The 21,170-nt window shown below is 35.0% G+C and overlaps 2 protein-coding genes and 1 long non-coding RNA gene across 5 annotated transcripts in view; 1 reads left to right on the top strand and 2 right to left on the bottom strand.

Moving 5' to 3' along the window:
- Window positions 1–21,170, top strand: part of LOC127858622 (meiotic recombination protein REC8 homolog) — a 162,436-nt gene that overhangs the window by 104,296 nt on the left and 36,970 nt on the right. The window lies entirely within an intron of this gene.
- LOC127858625 (uncharacterized) overlaps window positions 1–21,170 on the bottom strand; it is a 31,089-nt gene that overhangs the window by 8,091 nt on the left and 1,828 nt on the right. The window lies entirely within an intron of this gene.
- On the bottom strand, window positions 418–19,411 carry LOC127858651 (uncharacterized). Its single transcript, XR_008039003.1, has 3 exons — window positions 18,945–19,411; window positions 18,505–18,730; window positions 418–829 (listed from the first exon to the last, which is right to left on the bottom strand). It is a non-coding gene; the product is annotated as an uncharacterized LOC127858651 (long non-coding RNA).

Genomic DNA, 21,170 nt, shown 5'->3' with positions numbered 1-21,170 from the left:
ATGTTCCGCCCGGAATCGGCACGGAATCGCAAACTAAATTCCGGGCGTAAAAAATATTTCCAGGCGTATTTTTCTATATATGATTTTAAGAAGAGGGGCGGATTCCGGGCGTAATCCGGGCAGAAAACAGGGGCGAAATATGTAAATGAGGTGGGACGGAATTTTAAATTACGGGCGGAAAGCAGTTTATGGGCGGAATTCAGATTACAGGCGGAATGTTAAAATTACGGGCGTAACTTAGATTACGGGCGTAATTTAGATACCGGGCGGAAATCGGATTACATGCATATTGTAAATGTACCCATATAAGGACAGGCAATTTGAAAAAATAAAAGGCGATCGCAAATGCTCACCATGAGCACTTTGTGCTCAGTTTAGCTAAAAACTAGTCAAAATTATGACAAGATACATTTAACATAGTATCTTTATATTTATTTTAAGATAATACATTTTAAAAAACATGGATCACCATTTTATACTTCTGCAAATGCGGAACAAATGCTGAAAATCCCCGCATTTTTTCCACAGACACAAAAAATGTGGAACTTATGCGGAAAATGTATGCATTTTCGTTCCGCATTTTGATGATACTTTTAAGATACAATGTAGCTTTTAAAGACAAACAACAAAAATATTCAATATATATACATAAAAAATAATTTGATAGACATGCACTTTTTAAAAAACAAACTGTTCTTATACACGGCCAAAATAAAAAAGTTCACTCTTTCACATTGACTGTGTATTTTAAACTGCTTTCTTGAGTAGGAATTCCTCTCTATCACAGTATTGTTCAGGTCAACAATTCTCCCCCATCCTATGTCATAATCTGAAATGCAATTTGATATTAAGTACAACTACAGTTCACCTATTGCAAATACTGTTAACAACTTATGTAGAATTAATTGCTTTTTCAAACTTTTTATCTAATCCAGGGCCCCATCTAGGATTTGAAAAAGACAGGGTCCAAATTTGGCAACTAAGTGAACTTTTGAACGTGCTTGGATATTTATCCCTGTGGAATATTTTCAAATAACATGTGCAATATATGCGCATATTATTTAATATAACATGCATTTTCATTTTAACAAGGGCTGTTTGTTAAACATGCATGCCCCCCATATGGGCTGTCCGTTGTACTGGCAGCCATTGTGTGAATACGACTTTTGTCACTGTGACCTTGACCTTTGACCTAGTGACCTGAAAATCAATAGGGGTCATCTGCAAGTCACAATCAATGTACCTATGAAGTGTCATGATCCTAGGCAAAAGCGTTCTTGAGTTACCATCCGAAAATCATTTTACTATTTCGGGTCACCGTGACCTTGACCTTGTGACCTCAAAATCAATAGGGGTCATCTGCAAGTCATGATCAATCTACCTATGAAGTTTCATGATCCTAGACATATGCGTTCTTGAGTTATCATCCGAAAATCATTTTACTATTTTGGGTCACCGTGACCTTGACCTAGTGACCTGAAAATCAATAGGGGTCATCTGCGAGTCATGATCAATCTTATGGCGCACCAAAGGGGTCGAAACTTTAACTTCTGCTCGAGCAGAAAAAAATGCTGCTCGAGCAGCATTTAAATGCTGCTCGAGCAGCATATTGCTGCTCGAGCAGCAATTTACTGGTCGAGCAGCATTTAAATGCTGCTCGAGCAGCAAAATTCCTGCTCGAGCAGCAATATGCTGCTCGAGCAGCATTTATTTTTAGAATAAACCATTGAACCCGTCGGCCAATCAAATTTGAGCTTACAAACGGACGACATTAGCTATCTCTACGGAAACGAAATAGACCGGTGTAGCGTCAATATTGTCAGATCGTGAGATCTGACGATTTCACAGTACCTCCGTGATATTGCTCCGATCAGTCGCCGTGAAAAATGTCAGATTGATGAAAAATAATATTTAACGCATTGTTGTTTCAATTCAACTTAATTTCGCGTTTTTACAGCTTGCAGTTATTTTCGGACATCTTTTTTCGGACGTTGAACCTTAACACATTATTCACAACAAAGATATCGAAACAGTAGTTCTAACACAATGCAAACATTTGAATTTTAAAACGATTTTCGTTTTAAATGTTATATATATCGATGATGTACATGCATTACGTTGTAAAGAAATATAGTAATGCCTAATTTACAGTCATGAGTGTTGCACTTATTTAATACAAAGATATCACATTGATTGAAGAAAATATTTTCAGATTATATAATATATATATATTATTTTAGCTTAAAAAAGTTAAAAACTTATGAACCAAATTCAGTTCCAGAAATATATAATCCCAATCGGTGTTTTTATCATTATTTTAGCTAATTCACATGTACACTCAATTCAGGAAAACTATTTTATTATATTTCATACAATCATAGTTACCACTATCATCATTTATTTAATATGTCAATAAGCTTGATTGGCAATTGTCGCTTCAGCTCGGGTAATGCTTTAAAGTACCCCGTGTACTCTTAAGTATACTTTAATGTACCCCGGGTACGCTAAATATACTTAAACGTACCGTTGGTCTGTCTGTCAGTGCAGTCACTCACAAACTTGTCAGTACTCTATCTCAGAAACTCAATATAAGTATTCAACATGAAACTTTATGGGTGTATAAATATAGCTGAGGAGAGGTGCCATGTACAAGAACCATAACCCGTCGCTTTCTGAAATAAGAGTTATTGCGCTATGTTGTTTTTCTATGATGTAACTAGGGCTATATCTCAGATACTATACAAGATTTTAACATGAAACTTCATGGGTGTATAATTATCAATGCACGAGAACCATAACCGTATACTTTCTTACATAACGGTTATTGCCCTTTCTTGTTATTGTTATTTTATGATGTAACTTTTCAGGGCTATATCTCATTTATAGAACCATGCATAAGAACCACAACCCTTCACTTTCTTAAATAAGAGTTATTGCCCTTTGTTGTTTTTGTATGATGTAACTTTTCAGGGCTTTATCTCAGAAACTATAAATACAAGATTTCAACATGAAATTTCATGGGTGTATAATTGTCAATGAGAATAAGTGCCATGCACAAGAAACATAACCCTAGTACATATGTACATGTCTGATGTTACTTTACAGGACTATATCACAGATACTATACACGATTTAAAGATGAAATTTAATGGACGTTAAGATATCAATGAGGAGAGGTGTCATGCACAAAATCTATAACCCTACACTTTCTTAAATAAGAGTTATTGCCAATTGTTTTTTTATGTTGTTACTATAAAATAAGTGAGATAAGGGTACAACCCTTCAAATAAACTTTTCTGTTAGTTCTGCACCCATCAATAATCAAAATTTATTTGGCGGGGATATCAATTTAACGAATTTGCTTATTATTAGTCTAAACGTTGAAATAGACTAAATATTTTAAGTAGCAATGAGAATATAAGACACAACAGACTCATCAGTCATCAGTATAATGTTAGCATATGTTTAGTCGGTTACTGAACTAGGGCAAATAAAGTTGAAGTTTATCAGGTGGTCTAAAAGTCCTCACCGCCTAGCAGATAAGTCTACAAAGTATTTTAAAGCCGGTTCATGAACATGAAATGATAAGTCATTTACGCCATCGGGATTATTTATTTTAAGTCAATATGTTTTTGGAATCATAAGGCACTCATTGAAAAATACACCACTACATAAATAAATATCTAGGTTTATAAGTTTTATCGTGCTGTACTTGTTTAGGAGATGTGTAATACCAACTGGCTACTTCTGTTTTCAGAACTAAAAGGCACAGAAGGATTTTATTAATATTTTGTTGAGTTCTCAGATTAATCGAGCCCAAAGCACTTCCTGCTACACAAACATATTTTCGAGCAACAACACATATTGATAATATCCATTTTAATGCCGTGCGGGTCTTTACAGTGGAGTGATCGAGTCGCACAGATATGTTTGCCGCACTCCAGGAATCAGAAGTCTGCTTCTCACGACTAGTCTCGATAAACTGAATCATAGGCCTGTCGCAACATTGTGGGATGCTTTTTAATGACCAAACATTTGGCAGTCTGGAAATAAAGTAAAAGTCATTCATACTTGTGTTAAAATAGTGACCTGAAAATCAATAGGGGTCATCTGCGGGTCACGATCAATGTACCTATGAAGTGTCATGATCCTAGGCAAAAGCATTCTTGAGTTATCATCTGAAAATCATTTTACTATTTCGGGTCACTGTGACCTTGACCTTTGACCTTGTGACCTCAAAATCAATAGGGGTCATCTGCAAGTCATGATCAATCTACCTATGAAGTTTCATGATCCTAGGTGTATGCGTTCTTGAGTTATCATCCGAAAACCATTTTACTATTTTGAATCACTGTGACCTTGACCTTTGACCTAGTGACCTCAAAATCAATAGGGGTCATCTGCGAGTCATGATCAATCTACCCATGAAGTTTCATGATCCTAGGCGTATGCGTTCTTGAGTTATCATCCGGAAACCATTTTACTATTTCGGGTCACCGTGACCTGGACCTTTGACCTAGTGACCTAAAAATCAATTAGGGTCATCTGCAAGTCATGATCAATCTACCCATGAAGTTTCATGATCCTAGGCGTATGCGTTCTTGAGTTATCATTCAAAAACCATTTTACTATTTCTGGTCGCTGTGACCTTCACCTTTGACCAAGTGACCTCAAAATCAATAAGGGTCATCTGCGAGTCATGATCAATCTACCTATGAAGTTTCATGATCCTAGGCCCAAGCGTTCTTGAGTTATCGTCTGACAACCACCTGGTGGACGGACCGACAGACCGACCGACATGAGCAAAGCAATATACCCCCTCTTCTTCGAAGGGGGGCATAAAAACAACAACAGTTGTTTGCAATAAGAAAAGCATATATATTCACTAGATTAAGTGTTCACAAAAAATACTATTTCTGAAAATAAAATTGCAAGAACGATAGTTTGACAGTGAAAAGTATTCATGTTTTATGCATCATAAATATACAATCACATTAAGACACTGAAAAACAACTTTTCATACAAAACAATATATTGGAGCAAAGAGAATGCTTTTTTTCATTATATGACACATTAATAAATTAAAATATGAGTAATCTTCTTGTTTAACCTTTTTTCAGGGTTATTTGACACAGTTTGATCCTCAGGTTATGATATTACATATGAAATATCATGTCCTTTATAAATTAAAAGAAAATGCAAGGCTCTAAAAACCAATGCACCAACAGAAAGGTACGATGATTATATTCTACATTCTCCCATTATTTTGTTGAATAAAAGTTAATGTAGATCTTTACTAAGCAAACTAGAGCTTTGTCACAGACGTGACAAATACCCCCACGGCCGAATTGACACAGACTATTTTGCATGCTGTCTTCACAAAACAAGAGAATCAAATTTATGGCTATTTTTAAGAATGATAATGCCATTATCATTTATGGCCATTTTGACCTTTGAACTCTTGAATTCTTTAGCATGACATGCAGTCCAAATGTATGGCCATTTTTTTTTACTTTTGAACTCCAAGTGTGACCAAGACCTTGGAGTTATCAACATGGCCTTTTTCTACCTCTGAACTCAAAGTGTGACCTTGAACTTGGAGTTATCGACGTAATTCTTTCGCGCGACACACCGTCCAATGATGGTGAACAAATGTGCCAAATGATTTTAAAATCTCACTATGAATGACATAGTTATTGCCCAGACAAGCTCATTTATGGCCATTTTTAATCTTTGAACTCAAAGTGTGACCTTGACCTTCGAGATATTGAAGTTATTCTTTCGCGCGACACACCGCCCCATGATGGTGAACAAATTTGCTAAATGATTTTAAAATCTCACAATAAATGATAAAGTTATGGCCCGGACAAGCATTTGACCCTTGAACTCCAAGTGTGACCTTGATCTTGGGGATATCGACGTACTTTTTTCACGCAACACACCGTTCCATGATGGTGAACAAATGTACCAAGTTATTTTAAAATCTAACGATAAATGACATAGTTATGGTCCGGACAAACTTTCGGTTTAAAACACACTAAGTGACCCCGTGACCTAGTTTTTGACCCAGCATGACCCATATTCAAACTTGGCCTAAACATCATCAAGATACAACTTGTGACCAAGTTTGGTGAAGATCGGATGAAATTTCGAGACAGACCGACCGACAGTACGACAAAGTGACACCTATATAGAAATATAAAGCTTATTTATTACCATCAATGCAAACACTCCACAGCTGTTTCCGTGGCGCTGTTTGTTGCAAGGTGGCGCTTTTAACTCTGAACTGATTTTTTCCAAGCCATCTTTCACAATTTGCCCTCGTTGACACATGAACTGGCTGCAACAAATATTTTGTTGGTAAAAATCAACAAAAATCATGTGCCTATATACTTAAGCGGTACTTTATCTATACCAAATTGTTTTGGTAATCAGTTTTCAAACATATATATATATGTGAATCTATTAACACATTATTTGAAACACATAAGTGTGAGAGATAGGACACAATAATAAATAAGAATGAACTAAGAAAGCAAGCTTAAATTTATATATATTTATATCATTTTTAAGTGTTGGTGCTCATTACAAGTTAATATTTAAGATAAAAATCCAAATATAGAAAACAAATAAGATTTACAAAGTTTTTTGAATATCTTGTTTGCTATATTGCCTGATGAATGATAACTGGAACTGGCCAAAAAAGCTCCCTAAATGTGACCTTTGATCTCTTGTTAACGCATGCTCTGCAGCTTCTCTACATGGAGAACATATGTGGTAAGCTACACTTCAACACCGTTATTTCGAACACCGATAATCCGAAGTCACCGTTATTTCGAAGTATTTTTCAGGTCCCGATTTTGGTTCTCCTTTGTTTAATGTAAAATTTCATTGTTAATCCGAACTTCGTTAAACCGAAGAAATCGTTAATTCGAAGTGATTCAGTCGGTCCCAACACTATAATTCGCACCTAATTATCAATCTTAAATACGAAGTCAAAACTGCAAAATAAGGTGCGTAAATTCACACCTTTGTCGTGGCGCGTAAAAAGCCGATCATTACACCTTTGTCGTCTGCGCGAACGCCGTTGTTCAGAGATACATCGCGTATTAGTTAAAAAAAAATGTTTAATTTCCGAAAATGTATTCATATGTATGTATGTCTGATAATTTGTGCTATTCTTTATATTTTATATGTTCTGTAATAAGACAAATATAAAAACAAGAAAAAGAATCGTTTTATTCCTCCGTTTGTTACAAGTGGAAATCTATTTGCTATCTGACTAGTTTACGCTTTTAAGTAAGCGTGTAACAAAACCATGCGAATTCCACAACGTTTTATTTTTACAGAATCAGAAAAGTCTTCTGTCAAATGTTTATTTCGAATTATCGTTAATCCGAAGTTTTTTTAACGGTCCCGACGACTTCGAAATAACGGTGTTGAAGTGTATATTAAAAATTGCATATTCAATTATCGAATCACAGTTTGGATAAGCTCAGAGACACACATAAAATGCACATACACCAACTGCTACTGTGACTGCTATATCAAGCAGGTAAGACAAAAAATGAATTTCAGCTTTGAACCTTACCAGAACAAATCGAACAAGGCCTTGTTGTTACCACCCAATGAGTCGTAAATGGTTACAGTCCTGGACATAACACTTGCAACCAGCAAAACCCAGTGATTGTTGCCTTTACATTGTGGCAGCATAAGTAGATCATACATATTGAAGTCCACCTACAAAATGTGAAATTAAAATGTACCTTAAACAATGTATACATTACTAAACAGTGAGAACTTTGCTCAAATTACTTCAAAGAAGTATAGTGGCATGCTAGAATCAAGTACAGTTTAAGTTAACAATAAAACAAAAGATTGTCAGGCAATATGGTACTCCTGGAACAACTTTGTAGAGGTCATCATTTACAAAGAACATGTAGAATTTATGAAGAACCACCACTTTTACATAAAAATTCATGTTATGTAAATCGAAGACTTTGGCATTCATATCTCACAGACATATCAAGTCATTACCACTGCCACCTTCATCAACATAATTATTGGACACATAGAGAACTACTATATCTCACTACATACAAAATGTGGTAGCCCTAGATCCGAGAGTTAAGGACAAGAATATTTTAAAAGTTTTCACAAAATAAGCAAGAAAGAAGTGTATATAATGTTCAATTTTGTGACCCGCGGGTCAGGGTCAAATTTGACCCAAAGGGCATAATTTGAACAAACTTGGTAGAGGACAATAAGATGTTACTGCAAACCAAATTTGGTAGCCATAGTCCGAATGGTTTTCAACTAGAAGATTTTTAAAATTTTCACAAAATAGGCGCTTTATAAGCGTTTATTCAATTTTGTGACCCCCCTCCCCCCGGGGCAGGGTCAAAGTTGACCCCAGAGGCATAATTTGAACAAACTTGGTAGAGGACTATAAGATGTCACTTCATACCAAATTTGGTAGCCCTAGGCCCAATGGTTATGGACAAGAATGATTTTTAAAGTTTACCCTAAATTAGCCATTTATAAGCATATGTTCAATTTTGTGACCCCCGGGGCAGTTTCAAATTTGACCCCAGGGGCATAGTTTGAACAAACTAAGAAGAGAATTAATACATGTCAATACATACCAAATTTGGTAGCACTATGCCATACAGTTATGGACAAGTAGATTTTTTAAGTTTTCACAAAATAGGCCTCATACAAGCATATGTTCAATTTTGTGACCCTCGGGGCAGGGTCAAACTTGACCCCAGGGACATTATTTGAGCAAACTTGGTAGAGGACTATAAGATGTCACTATCTTCCAAATTTGGTAGCCCTAGGCCCAATGGTTATGGACAAAAAGAGTTGTAAAGTTTTCACAAAATAGACCCTATATTAGCATATGTTAAATTTTGTGACCCCCGGGGCAGTTTCAAATTTGAACCCAGGGGCATAATTTAAACAAATTTGGTAGAGGACTATTAGATGTCTCTACATACCAAATTTGATAGCCCTATGCCAAATGGTTATGGATGCGAAGATTTTGAAAGATTTCACAAAATAGGCCTTATATAAGCATATGTTCAATTTTGTAACCCCAGAGCAGGGTCAAATTTGACCCCAGGCGCATAATTTGAACAAATTTAAAAGAGGTTCACCCAAGGAACATTACTGAGAAATTTCATCAGAATTGGACCAGTAGTTTAGGAGAAGAAGATGTTTAAAGGAAAAGTTAATAAACTGACGGACGCACGCAGGCACGGACGGGCGCACGCATGACGGACACAGGACCATGACATAAACTCCACTGGCCTTTGGCCAGTGGAGCTAAAAATCAATTCAGGAAGGGAGGGAGCATCCCTCCCTTACCCAACCATAAAGGCCCCTGGGCATCTGAAATATGATCACAAGCACTAATAATCATATAATAATGATAAAACCCGGTCACCACTGTCGATAAATTGGAAATTGTTATGATTGTGAGATATAATGTAAACATTTGCATACAGATCAATCTTTTTTCTTCAAGCCCAACACAAAATAACAATTCAAAATTAAAGTTTTAAAGGTTTTCAATGGGTACAAATAGGGTATTTATCTGAACATTGGAAACGTCGAAATACATGAAAATATCATCATACAACTTAAATGTATTTCATTGTTAAAATATGTTTTTCTTGATTTTTCTCCAAACTTTACACAAAAATGGGTGATTTCAAAAATATTAAACTAGAAATGGCGCGTCAGAGGCCGACGTGTATCCCCACGCCGCATGTTTGACCCAGGGGTGCCCCAGGGTTGGTAATGGGGCTATGCATAGTTGAAATTGAACGCATTGAAGAGAAGTTCGGTATCAATTAGATGTGAATCGTTGTAGAAATGAAGAAATTATAGTAAAAGGCAATTTTGGGTGGGCATGGCCTATGTGGGCGGGGCGCCCCAGGGTTGGTAATGGGGCCATGCATAGTTGAGATTAACCATAATGTCATAAGAGAGGTTCAGTATCAATTTGAAGTGAATCGGTGTAGAAATGAAGAAATTATAGTAAAAGGCAATTTTGGGTGGGCGTGGTCTATGTGTGCGTGGCCAATGTGGGCGGGGCACCCCAGGGTTGGTAATGGGGCCATGCATAGTTGAGATTATCCGTATTGCCATAAGAGAGGTTCAGTATCAATTTGAAGACATTCAGTGTAGTATGGTGCACTCAAAATGTGCAGCTCCATGAGATACACATGCATGCCAAATATCAAGTTGCTATCTTGAATATTGCAAAAGTTATGACCAAGGTTAAAGTTTTGGGACACACACACACACACACACACACAATGACAGACAGGCCAAAAACAATATACCCCCTTTCTTTCGATCCGGGGGCATAAAAATGAGTAAAAATCTCTGACCCGGCTCCACCTCAACCCACATAACTTTTGACCTTGGGGTCAGATCAAAATTCCAAATAGTGCAGGGTCGCACAGATGCTCATAGCTACCATGTGTGTAAGTTTCAAGGTTCTAGTGCTTAAAGTGTAGGAGGAGAAAGTGGCCAGGACGGACGGACAACAGAGATAACCACAATATCCCCACTTTTTCTCCGAAAAGCGTGGGGATGATGAAGCCTAAATGAAAACTTTTCTCAAATTTTAGATGTTAAGTTATGGCAACAGTTTTGTTTGTATTGCATAGGGAAAGGGTTCAAGTTTTATAAATGAGAAGGGCCGCTCTGTCAGATGTGATCACTTTTTCACAAATAAAGATGTTAACCAAATGTTTTGAATTTTTTTTTATTAATGTACATGTCTTTTGCACTTAATAAAAACCCATTAAAACATGTCATCAATATTTTGTGTGTTTTGTCAACATGCAGTATGTTCTTAAGAAAAATTTAAATACAAAATCAGAAGTGTTTTAAAAAAAATATGGAAAAAATTGAAATTTTCATGTTTTTTAACACATATTTTTCAAAACTATAATCTTAAAAGTTTTTTTCCTGGCCTCAAAGCAGTGTATCTTAAAGTAAAAACTCAGATTTATCAAAATATAGGATGGCTTTCAAATATATGTGAAGTTTCTTTTTTATGATACATGTTTATATTTTTTTATAATATTTGACCTCGTTTTCTATAATATGTGTCTTGTTCTGATAAAACTGGGCTAAATTCATGTGCGTAAAGTGTCGTCCCAGATTAGCCTGTGCAGTCCGCACCGGCTTATCAGGGACGACACTTTCCGCTTAAACTTGATTTTCGGTAAGAAGGGACTTCCTTCAAACTAAAAATACTGTAAACGCGGAAAGTCTCGTCCCTGATTAGCCTGTGCAATCTGCACAGGCTAATCAGGGACTAGACTTTCCGCAGATGAATTAAGCCCAGTTTTCTCATAACAACACACATATAATTCACTGTTCTATATTTAGACCTTGCTCTCTATATATTAAACATTATATTCTCTATATATTGGACCTTGTTCTTTATAAATTAGACCTTGTTCTTTTTAAACTTTATACATTAAACACGATGTCCTCTTACTTGACCTTCCTCTGTAATACAATATATCCTCTATATATTTAGGTAATGTGTCATTAAAAATGAATGAAATAATAATAAGTGCTGTACCTTTGTTTATCGAAGGTTTTAACATGGTTTTTAGTTTAGATGTGTAGGAATTGTACCACAAGGGTGACAGTCTGCGTGGTTTAATTATAAGTGTCTGAAAGACTTTGTCATCAATCATATTTGACATTTGACCATGTTCAACTTTTATTTTGGCTTTTTTTTCAGTTGCTTTTGAATGCTTTATTAAATCGAAATTTAATCATTAATTCTGCTATAATGTAAGTTTGTTTTCACTTTCTGGAGGTTTATAAGAAAAACATTTATTTTGTGTCCCAAGTGTACATTTACAACATTTGTTAACCAACTTCAGGCTAACATTGAAGATTATTGGAGAAACATTTTGATTAAAATTGACATTAATTTGAGAAGAGGAAATGCATTTTTGTAATAATGTTATGGTAAAGTCAAATATACTTCCCAAGTTCCCACACATTATCATTTATATGCTTATATTTTTCTTCTGAAGACAAAATATGGAGACATACCCATATAATAAGAGTAGTTCACCCCCAGAGTGAAGAAACCACCTTTTTCTGTTGGAGATTACACCCTTCTGTGTACTTCTTTCCAGAAAATTGGTGCCTTTGTTTATTTTTTAAAAGCTATCACCTGTTTATCAAACGTGATAAAAATTTCGTACACTTGGGACAATGCGATATTTGTCTTGCAAAAAAAGTTCACAAGGTTTTGGCATCAAATTTTCAGTACATCTAGTGATAAACATTAATGGTTTGAAGAAAATGATGTAAAACATTGAAAATTCTATCTTATGAAAAATTTAAAATAACTTTCTTGCAAAATGTACACTTGGGACACTTTTTGCCTATAAATATTGAAGCACTTTATGATGCCACCTCTTAATATACCTGAAGAGAGTTGAAAATTGTGGCACAAAATTGACAAAAACATCATTGCTTTGAACACTTGCTACAAGAGATATCAACCTAAGTTAGAAGCATTGTTTTATTTTTCTTAAAGCATATGCATTTTTATATTCATTTAATGATGGCAATACCTAATATTTCTGAAAGTTTTATTGAAGTATAGAATTGAAAATTGCCTTTTACATAAAATGTCACGCAAAACCAGTACACTTTTAAGGATATTTTTCAATATATTTTGTAAATGAAGCAAGTTATTGAGAAGAATTTTCACATTTAAGTTAATCACATGGAAACACTTCTGTAAGATAGAAAAAGAACTCAAAACATGCTTAATGCAGGTTTTTTTTCCCCTTCTTTGTGACCCGCCGATCATCGGCCCTTTCCCCTCCGATTTTTTGTTCCCCTCAGCTGGTAAATTTTCCCCTAGATTTCATTTTCCCCTCCAAAAAAAAATTTATTTTTTTTTTAACCTTTCAATATATAAGTTAATCTGATCCAGTGTAGAAAAAAGAAAAATATTGCATAATTAAATTTTCTGTTTCCTTGAATTTGTTTTAAAAAAAGTAAAATATGCTTTATTGATTATTTAAGACTTTCCTTATTTTGCCCAAAATCCGGCGTTTCGTGTGATTTTTCCCCAAAAAATCTGGCGTTTCGCGCGATTTTTTTCCCCTAAAAAAAAGGCCAGGCCCTTTCCCCAAAATCAGATAAAAACCCCTGTAATGGTAAGAAAATAAATGCATGTTTTATTTAGGCTTCATTATTTTTTAAATCACCCATAGGATATGATGCGGCACTTGTCTTTAAGGAATATAAAAAAAATCAATCATTTTTACCCGGAAGTTAGCGCTGTAATAAATTTGCTATTCTGTGTGTTCTTTTACCAAGCTTGATTAGGAATTTTTGAAAACGCGCCATGGAGATTTTCTTTCACCATAAAAAATAATAGTTCACGGATTCAAACCATAATTCTTGATTAATATGTTGCTACAGTGGATTCCTGTTCTTAGCATACCATGTCAGCAAAAATTATGCTAATAACAGGAATATGCTATTAACAGGAACACACATTTTAGCATAAATATAGCAACTGGGGGCATACAATAAGTCAAATCTGTTAATAATTGATCGTCAAAGTGAAATTTAAATTCAACATTGTATATGATTGATGTTTAAGATAACTATTTATCAAATGGAATTGTATTCTAAGGTATTTGCATTTGAGCATATTTTTGCAGATTTAAAGCATATTTTCTTGGCATTCTGAGAATGTTCTATGCTATAAAGACTTTAAGTGAATTCTGAATATTGGGGTTAAAAATTATGCTATTAATAGAAGAAAAATACATTAAAATTTAAGAATTAATCTGTGCTTCGACATTCTATATCAGAGCTCCAGATAAAAATTTGGTCAAATTCTTATTTACTCCCTATTTCAAAAATTAATTCTTATTTTACCCCCTATTTATAAAATTAATTCTTAACACTATATTACCAAATAATTTTTATGCATTGTTTTTGACACATCAACAATCCAACATTTTGGTTTATAGTCTTGGAAAAGCCTGGCTTTCTTTTCTGTTTCTTGCTTTCCCATAATCGGACAGATTTTCTGGCTCAAAAGACCCCACATCTATCTTGCTCATCTTGCTTTTTTTGCCTTCCACGCTTCGATACACCGCTTTGGTTGGCCATTTTGATTTTTATTTAAAACAGTAACTGTCAATTCGGCTTAGGTCATAATGGCATTTTGGGCGCCGTTAAAGTCATATCAAAAATATATATTTAACATTTAATTTTAATGACATTTTGAATAGGTATATTGTTTATTACTTGTGAATAAAAATTACGATAAGTGTAATTAAAAAGGTACAATAAACAGTAATGACTCGCCTGTAATACCAGGAGAACAGAATCGAGACTGTTTGGCCTTTCGACCGTTCTTAAGTGTGGCCCTTCCTAACAGCAAAGAGACGTTGACTTAAAGCTGTAGTTTTAATTGAGCGCCTTGACTTGTCAGAACCGGGATGAAATGTTTACCATATATAATTTGCTACTGGAAGTTTTACGCACGTTCGAAAATGTCGAATTCGTGTTTTATTTTTTCAATGCGTAACTTTATGCAAAGATTTTAAATCTAAATCATTATTTAAGAAATTTTATTTGTTTTTACGCCTTTACACATGTTATCTGGAGCACTGCTATATGCTAATTACAGAAATATGCTATTATCAGGTATGCTAATAAGTGGAATCCAGAAATTATCCTTCAGTCTGACAGAATTTCGTAGCCTGTCAGACCAAACATCTGACAGATTATTTTACATTTTGCGGTGTCTGACTTGGCTTCTCACTTTTGAGTCCATGATGCTAAATGTTTTAGATTCAACACTAGTTTCCTCAACCTCACGACACCAGAGCTCCTGTGATGCAAATATACTTAAGTGGTATAAAGAGATATTTTTTTCCCTGCAAATTGCGTTTAGTTCCTCACTTCTGGTTAAAAACAAACCTGTTACCCTCCGATTGACTGTAAATTTAAACAGCAAACTCCAATACATATTCCTGTTTGTATTCTTGTATGAAAATGTCCACAACATATGGGCGTAGTTACATGGGGACTGAATATTCAAAAACATGTAGGTTAAAAAGTACAGTAAATGACATGACAAAATCCTGTTAGGACATATCATCATCCTTAATTCTAAACCAGCTATACATGACATTATTCTTAAGAGGGGCATTTCAGAATAAAGATAAAAAGATACAAACGATTCGCCATGGAAAAATTATTTCCTGCAAATATTTTTTAGCGAAATTATTTCCGTCAAGACATGTTGTACAATAGCATGCCATGGTTAAAATGAGTGTGTAATACAATGCCTAATCTCTTTCTGCAGAGTTTGGGAAGTCTGCTTTAGGGACATTATAATGGAAGGACAGATGAAAGGTAACTCATTACAGTATAGTGCCACCAATGTAATTATTATGCATTTTTTTCGCAGTTCAGAGCTGAAAATAACATCCCAGAACTTAATTATGCACTGCCAAGTTATTCAATAAATAGTAAATTGTAAACATTTCAATATGAAAAATTAAACAACTTGTAATTCAGACACAACTCACATTTTACCTGTTGTTAGCTTTGAACAAGCTAATAGGCCTCGGTGAAAAATAATTTACATTGAAATTGAGAAAAGTCCTCGAGAACTCAGTGCCCCAGATAATTATTTGGGAAAATTGGGTTTTCAACCATTGATTTTAAAAAATAGGGTGATTCCATTCTTCATATAGAGTGAAATGAGTAATAAAAATGCATACCTTTAAATAATTGCTGATTTACTTCCGTTGACGCTGCACTCTTGTATTGATTCAATAGAACTGTAAACTATCATCATACATTTTAATAAACTGATGTTTTGTAACATCTTTTATCCTTGAAACTGTCCATGATATAAACTTTAAAAAATGTCGAGAATTTCTAACCAATGACATGCCTTTTTATACTTTTGACAGATTTGTTAAGTCACAGACTTTCCATCATGTTTTTTGGATGTCAACTCAAATGCTGTATGCACAGTTTCTAACAAAATCGATAACACGAATGATTCGGCACTTATTGGCTCTTGCTTTCTTGATTCGAAAAAGTTTGCGATCGGCTGATATTTTGGCGCAACAATCTCGGACGTCTTTCGACCTCTCTTAGCTATTTTTATTTCGCATCGTAATAGAAACTGAAACTACAGACGCTTTACAAATACATGCACAATGAGCGACGAATTAGGTCAGATTGAAAACGCATAGCGTTTGAATAACTATGACCGTTTGCTAAGCTTACTGAGTGTAAGCGTCACCGCGTTATGATAATAATTCCAAAGAGAAAATACCTAAAATGAGCATAGCATTTTTAATCGAAGTTTTGTATCGTTAATTTGATGAATTTGCGTAAAAGTCAAATTGGTTGCCTTTTCAATACTCATGATATTGTTTTTCTTTGCATTTTTAAATATTTTAATAGGGTGAAAGACGCAGATACGCAGCTTATCTGGGGCACTGAGAACTGGTTAACAGACATGATATTTTGGATAATTGTAAAAGTTAGGACAGCAGATATACATATATGGGGAGAACGAGAAACGTAAACAATGTTAACCAGAAAGGCACAATCACAGGCAATCGGCACCTGTGTCGGAAGCAATAATTAAACATCATTAAGAAAGTAAATCGATAGAAACAGAGAACCCACCCATTGACCAATTCTTATCAGTCATCGTCGTGATTTTCGCAAAAGTTTTAACAGCCGTTAGACATTTATGATCGATTTTCTCATTAAGCGAATGGCAACAATTTTTTGATCGACTAGTTTGCAGCCAAAATATAAAGCACTTACCGCGTGTCAATGTTAAACTTTAAACAGATCGTCACATAAACTTGCAGAAGATGTGAAAAAGGCACCATCACGGCGGCAGCCATTTTTTCCAAACAAACCAGTTTTGCACCAAATGGCAAATATAACAAGAGTTCTGATTGGCTAATGCCATAATCTAAAAATAAATGCTGGTCGAGCAGGATTTTTCTGCTCGAGCAGAAAAAATGCTGGTCGAGCAGTAAATTTGCTGGTCGAGCAGTATTTTGCTGGTCGAGCAGCATTTAATTGCTGCTCGAGCAGCATTTTTTTCTGCTCGAGCAGAAGTTAAAGTTTCGACCCCTTTGGTATCCCATACAATCTACCGATAAAGTTTCATGATCCTAGGCATATGCGTTCTTGAATTATCATCCGAAAATCATTTTACTATTTCGGGTCACCGTGACCTTGACCTTTGACCTAGTGACCTCAAAATCAATAGGGGTCATCTGCGAGTCATGATCAATTTACCCATGAAGTTTCATGATCCTAGGCGTATGCGTTCTTGAGTTATCATCCGGAAACCATTTTACTATTTCGGGTCACTGTGACCTTGACCTTGTGACCTCAAAATCAATAGGGGTCATCTGCAAGTCATGATCAATCTACCTATGAAGTTTCATGATCCTAGACATATGCGTTCTTGAGTTATCATCCGAAAATCATTTTACTATTTTGGGTCACCGTGACCTTGACCTAGTGACCTGAAAATCAATAGGGGTCATCTGCGAGTCATGATCAATCTACCGATAAAGTTTCATGATCCTAGGCATATGCGTTCTTGAATTATCATCCGAAAATCATTTTACTATTTCGGGTCACCGTGACCTTGACCTTTGACCTAGTGACCTCAAAATCAATAGGGGTCATCTGCGAGTCATGATCAATTTACCCATGAAGTTTCATGATCCTAGGCGTATGCGTTCTTGAGTTATCATCCGGAAACCATTTTACTATTTCGGGTCACTGTGACCTTGACCTTTGACCTAGTGACCTCAAAATCAATAGGGGTCATCTGCGAGTCATAATCAATCTACCCATGAAGTTTCATGATCCTAGGCATATGCGTTCTTGAGTTATCATCTGGAAACCATTTTACTATTTCGGGTCACCGTGACCTTTGACCTAGTGACCTCAAAATCAATAGGGGTCATCTGCAAGTCATGATCAATGTACCTATGAAGTTTCATGATCCTAGGCCCAAGCGTTCTTGAGTTATCGTCTGACAACCACCTGGTGGATGGACCGACCGACCGACCGACAGACAGACCGACATGAGCAAAGCAATATACCTCCTCTTCTTCGAAGGGGGGCATAAGAATATTTTTTTTAATTGATAAAACTAGTTTCACTGTTAAAATAAAATTAGTTTATTGAAAATTCATTGAATATTCTGTAAAATAATGTGATCAGAACCAATTAAAAACATGACTGGGGGTCAAAGGGGGCAGGTTTGGATCTTAGTGCGGCAAGGTACTGAGACACCCTGTTATTGACAGGCCTAGCCCTGAGGATCACTAATTGTATAATTCGAATTAATCTTTATTTTGAACTTAACTATTTCAAACTAATAATTATAACTTGTATAGTAAAATTGTGATTTACCTATCAACAAATCCAGCTTTCCTTTGTCAAGGACCGCTTTGTGCTCATTATCCGGGCGCGCACACAGAGCAAATCATAAAAAAGTTCATTTTTTCACAACATGTTTTTTTCAACACTGTGCTTTCTTGCAAACAAATTCTTCAATTTGTGATGTGGCTTTTGAGGTCCGAGAAGGGAAAATTTGTTATGCCACCAGCAACCTTTCTCCCTAATCCTATGACATAATCTGAAAATGAAATGTTAATTTAAGTACTTACTATATATTTTAAAGAAATTTGTGTATTTCATTTTGGTTTCAAACTGTGTTGTTTTTCCTTCAGATGCCTGTCTACTTTTCATCATCCTTTTACATTTCCCACTGGGACAGTACACAAATACAATTACAATTATATCAGTTAATAATCTATATAATAGAGGAATGAAGGAGTAAAAATACAAACCTTTTATGCTGTTCTGCAGTATTCCAAAAACACAGGAATTTGGTGAGACCAAATCACAGTTAAACCTGAGCCAATTTGAACCTCTTTTGCAACAAACTTATTGTTCATTTCCACATTATGTGTATTAAATACAAATTGTTTTTGACACAGTACTCCCTGCAAGACATTTTTTCACTACAGTTTAGTCCTCATTTTGCTTAAGTATTATACCGACAATTTAGTTCAGAGTCAGTAATTTGCTTAACCGCTCTAATGTTTTCAAACTGCAACTTCTACCACTCACTTCCTGTACCACTGACCAATCCACTGAAGCCTGATAAGCCCAGATGGTTTATAAACATGTACAGATGTGACTCAGCCTTTGGTGAGTATTGAATGGGCAGCACAATACATGAGATCAACTCAGCTGGTTGTCAGTGTTTATCTGAGATTAAATTAACATTGGTTTGGTATAATTATGTACATAATTATGGTCTTTTCAGACTGGGGAAATCTTAACTACTAAAAAAAAAATTTTATAGAGTAACATGCAGAGAAACTGCATTCATATTGATGATATAAACAAATAATATTAAACTAGACTGTTGTGTGTTTAATGTTAAAGGAAACCTTAAAATGATGAAAACATTACCAAGTCTTGTTCTTTATTAAACTTTACAGTCATTATTGTAATTATGAAATAATTATTAAAAATGAGCAAAATTTTCAAAAAAGAAGAAGAATTAAAGAAGTGAATTAAAAAAATAAGTGCATATAGATTTTTAATGCATCGTCATCCCTCAGACTTAAAATTATAAGTGGAAACTGTAAAAGTCAGCAATAGATAAAATTTATTTAATTAAAATGTGTTATTGTTATCTCCTTATTTTTTTTACCAGCAATATTGCCAATAATAAAGCAAATTCTAAGAGTATAATTCATGATCACAAGTTCACAAGTCTGTCTCCTTTTCAGCTTCTCACAAATTAAGTATAAAAATACTACAAAATATGTTTTAGAATCGGAACATGAAAATCATAAATTAGATCAAAGCTTTATGCTGAATTAATTATACTGTGACTGAAATAGTTGTGTCTATAATGAATGTTCATTGATTGTACAAATGTATAAATAAAATTAAATATTTTTATTTAAAAACGTTTATTAAGTTATCAGTTACTGGTAATATTTTGTTCAGTACTTAAGTTTAAATTAAATTTATTAAGTTATTGTTCAGCTTCATAGACATTTGCAAAGTCCAATATTACTCTCTATAAAAACTACTAAGTTCAAAATTCCGTCATGTGGCTTCACAAATATTTTATAAGTATGAAATTCTGCCCCACGAAAGAAACAAAGTGCAAAATTCCGTCCACAAATCTCCATCATACAAATTCTAAGTATAAAAATACGCCCGGATTTGTTTTACGCCTGGAAAAAACAGTTGAATTACGCCCAGAAATTATTTTAGTTCCGGGCGTAAAACTCATTCCGCCAGTTGTACGGGCGTAATTCCAACATTACGTGCCAATTCCGCCCCGATTACGCCCGGAATCCGCCCCATTATTTCGTACGGGAAAGGACTGCATTTAAGGACAGTTTTCAGGGCCCTCGTTTTGCACTTTTTACCGCAAAATATAGTCGGCTTCCCCCATGAAAAAAATATACTTTTTTCCCCTATTTCAGCTAAAAATTCCCCCCTCAAAAAAAAACAACTTTTTTTATTATTATTTTTTTTTTTTAATACTTTTATACCTATGATGCCAGCTGGTATCATGCTACTTACACTTAATTAAATGTATGTCTATGTAAATCACATTAAAATATTATAGTGCAAACATGTACAAAAAAAAATGAAGTAATGAGAGACTAAGTAAAAATCCCTCATAAAAGGTCATCGACGCGAAAATTCCCCCTCATGATGGCTGTGGGTGGCTTCCCCTGGCGGCAAGAGAGGGCCCTGTTTTTTTTATATTTTCTTAAGATAGTACTTCGAATTATGGCTCGCCATCTTGTTGCGAAAATGTATAACATCAAGCTCCCTTTCTCAAACACTTGAGTATTCAGACAACGGGAACCAATCAAAAGCTTGCAGCGGTTACTTCCCCTGTTGGTTAAAAATCCCCGATTTTAGCTTATTCACTTGATTGTTATAGCAAAACGAAAGAGTAATATAGCCGATTTTTTTCCTATGAATTAGGAATTTTTTTACGTAAATTGGAATTTCAATCTTGAAATTGGGAAAAA

This window comes from Dreissena polymorpha, chromosome 14 (assembly GCF_020536995.1).
Source record: "Dreissena polymorpha isolate Duluth1 chromosome 14, UMN_Dpol_1.0, whole genome shotgun sequence".
Classification (NCBI taxonomy): domain Eukaryota; kingdom Metazoa; phylum Mollusca; class Bivalvia; order Myida; family Dreissenidae; genus Dreissena; species Dreissena polymorpha.
This window is presented reverse-complemented; position numbering and strand designations above follow the sequence as displayed.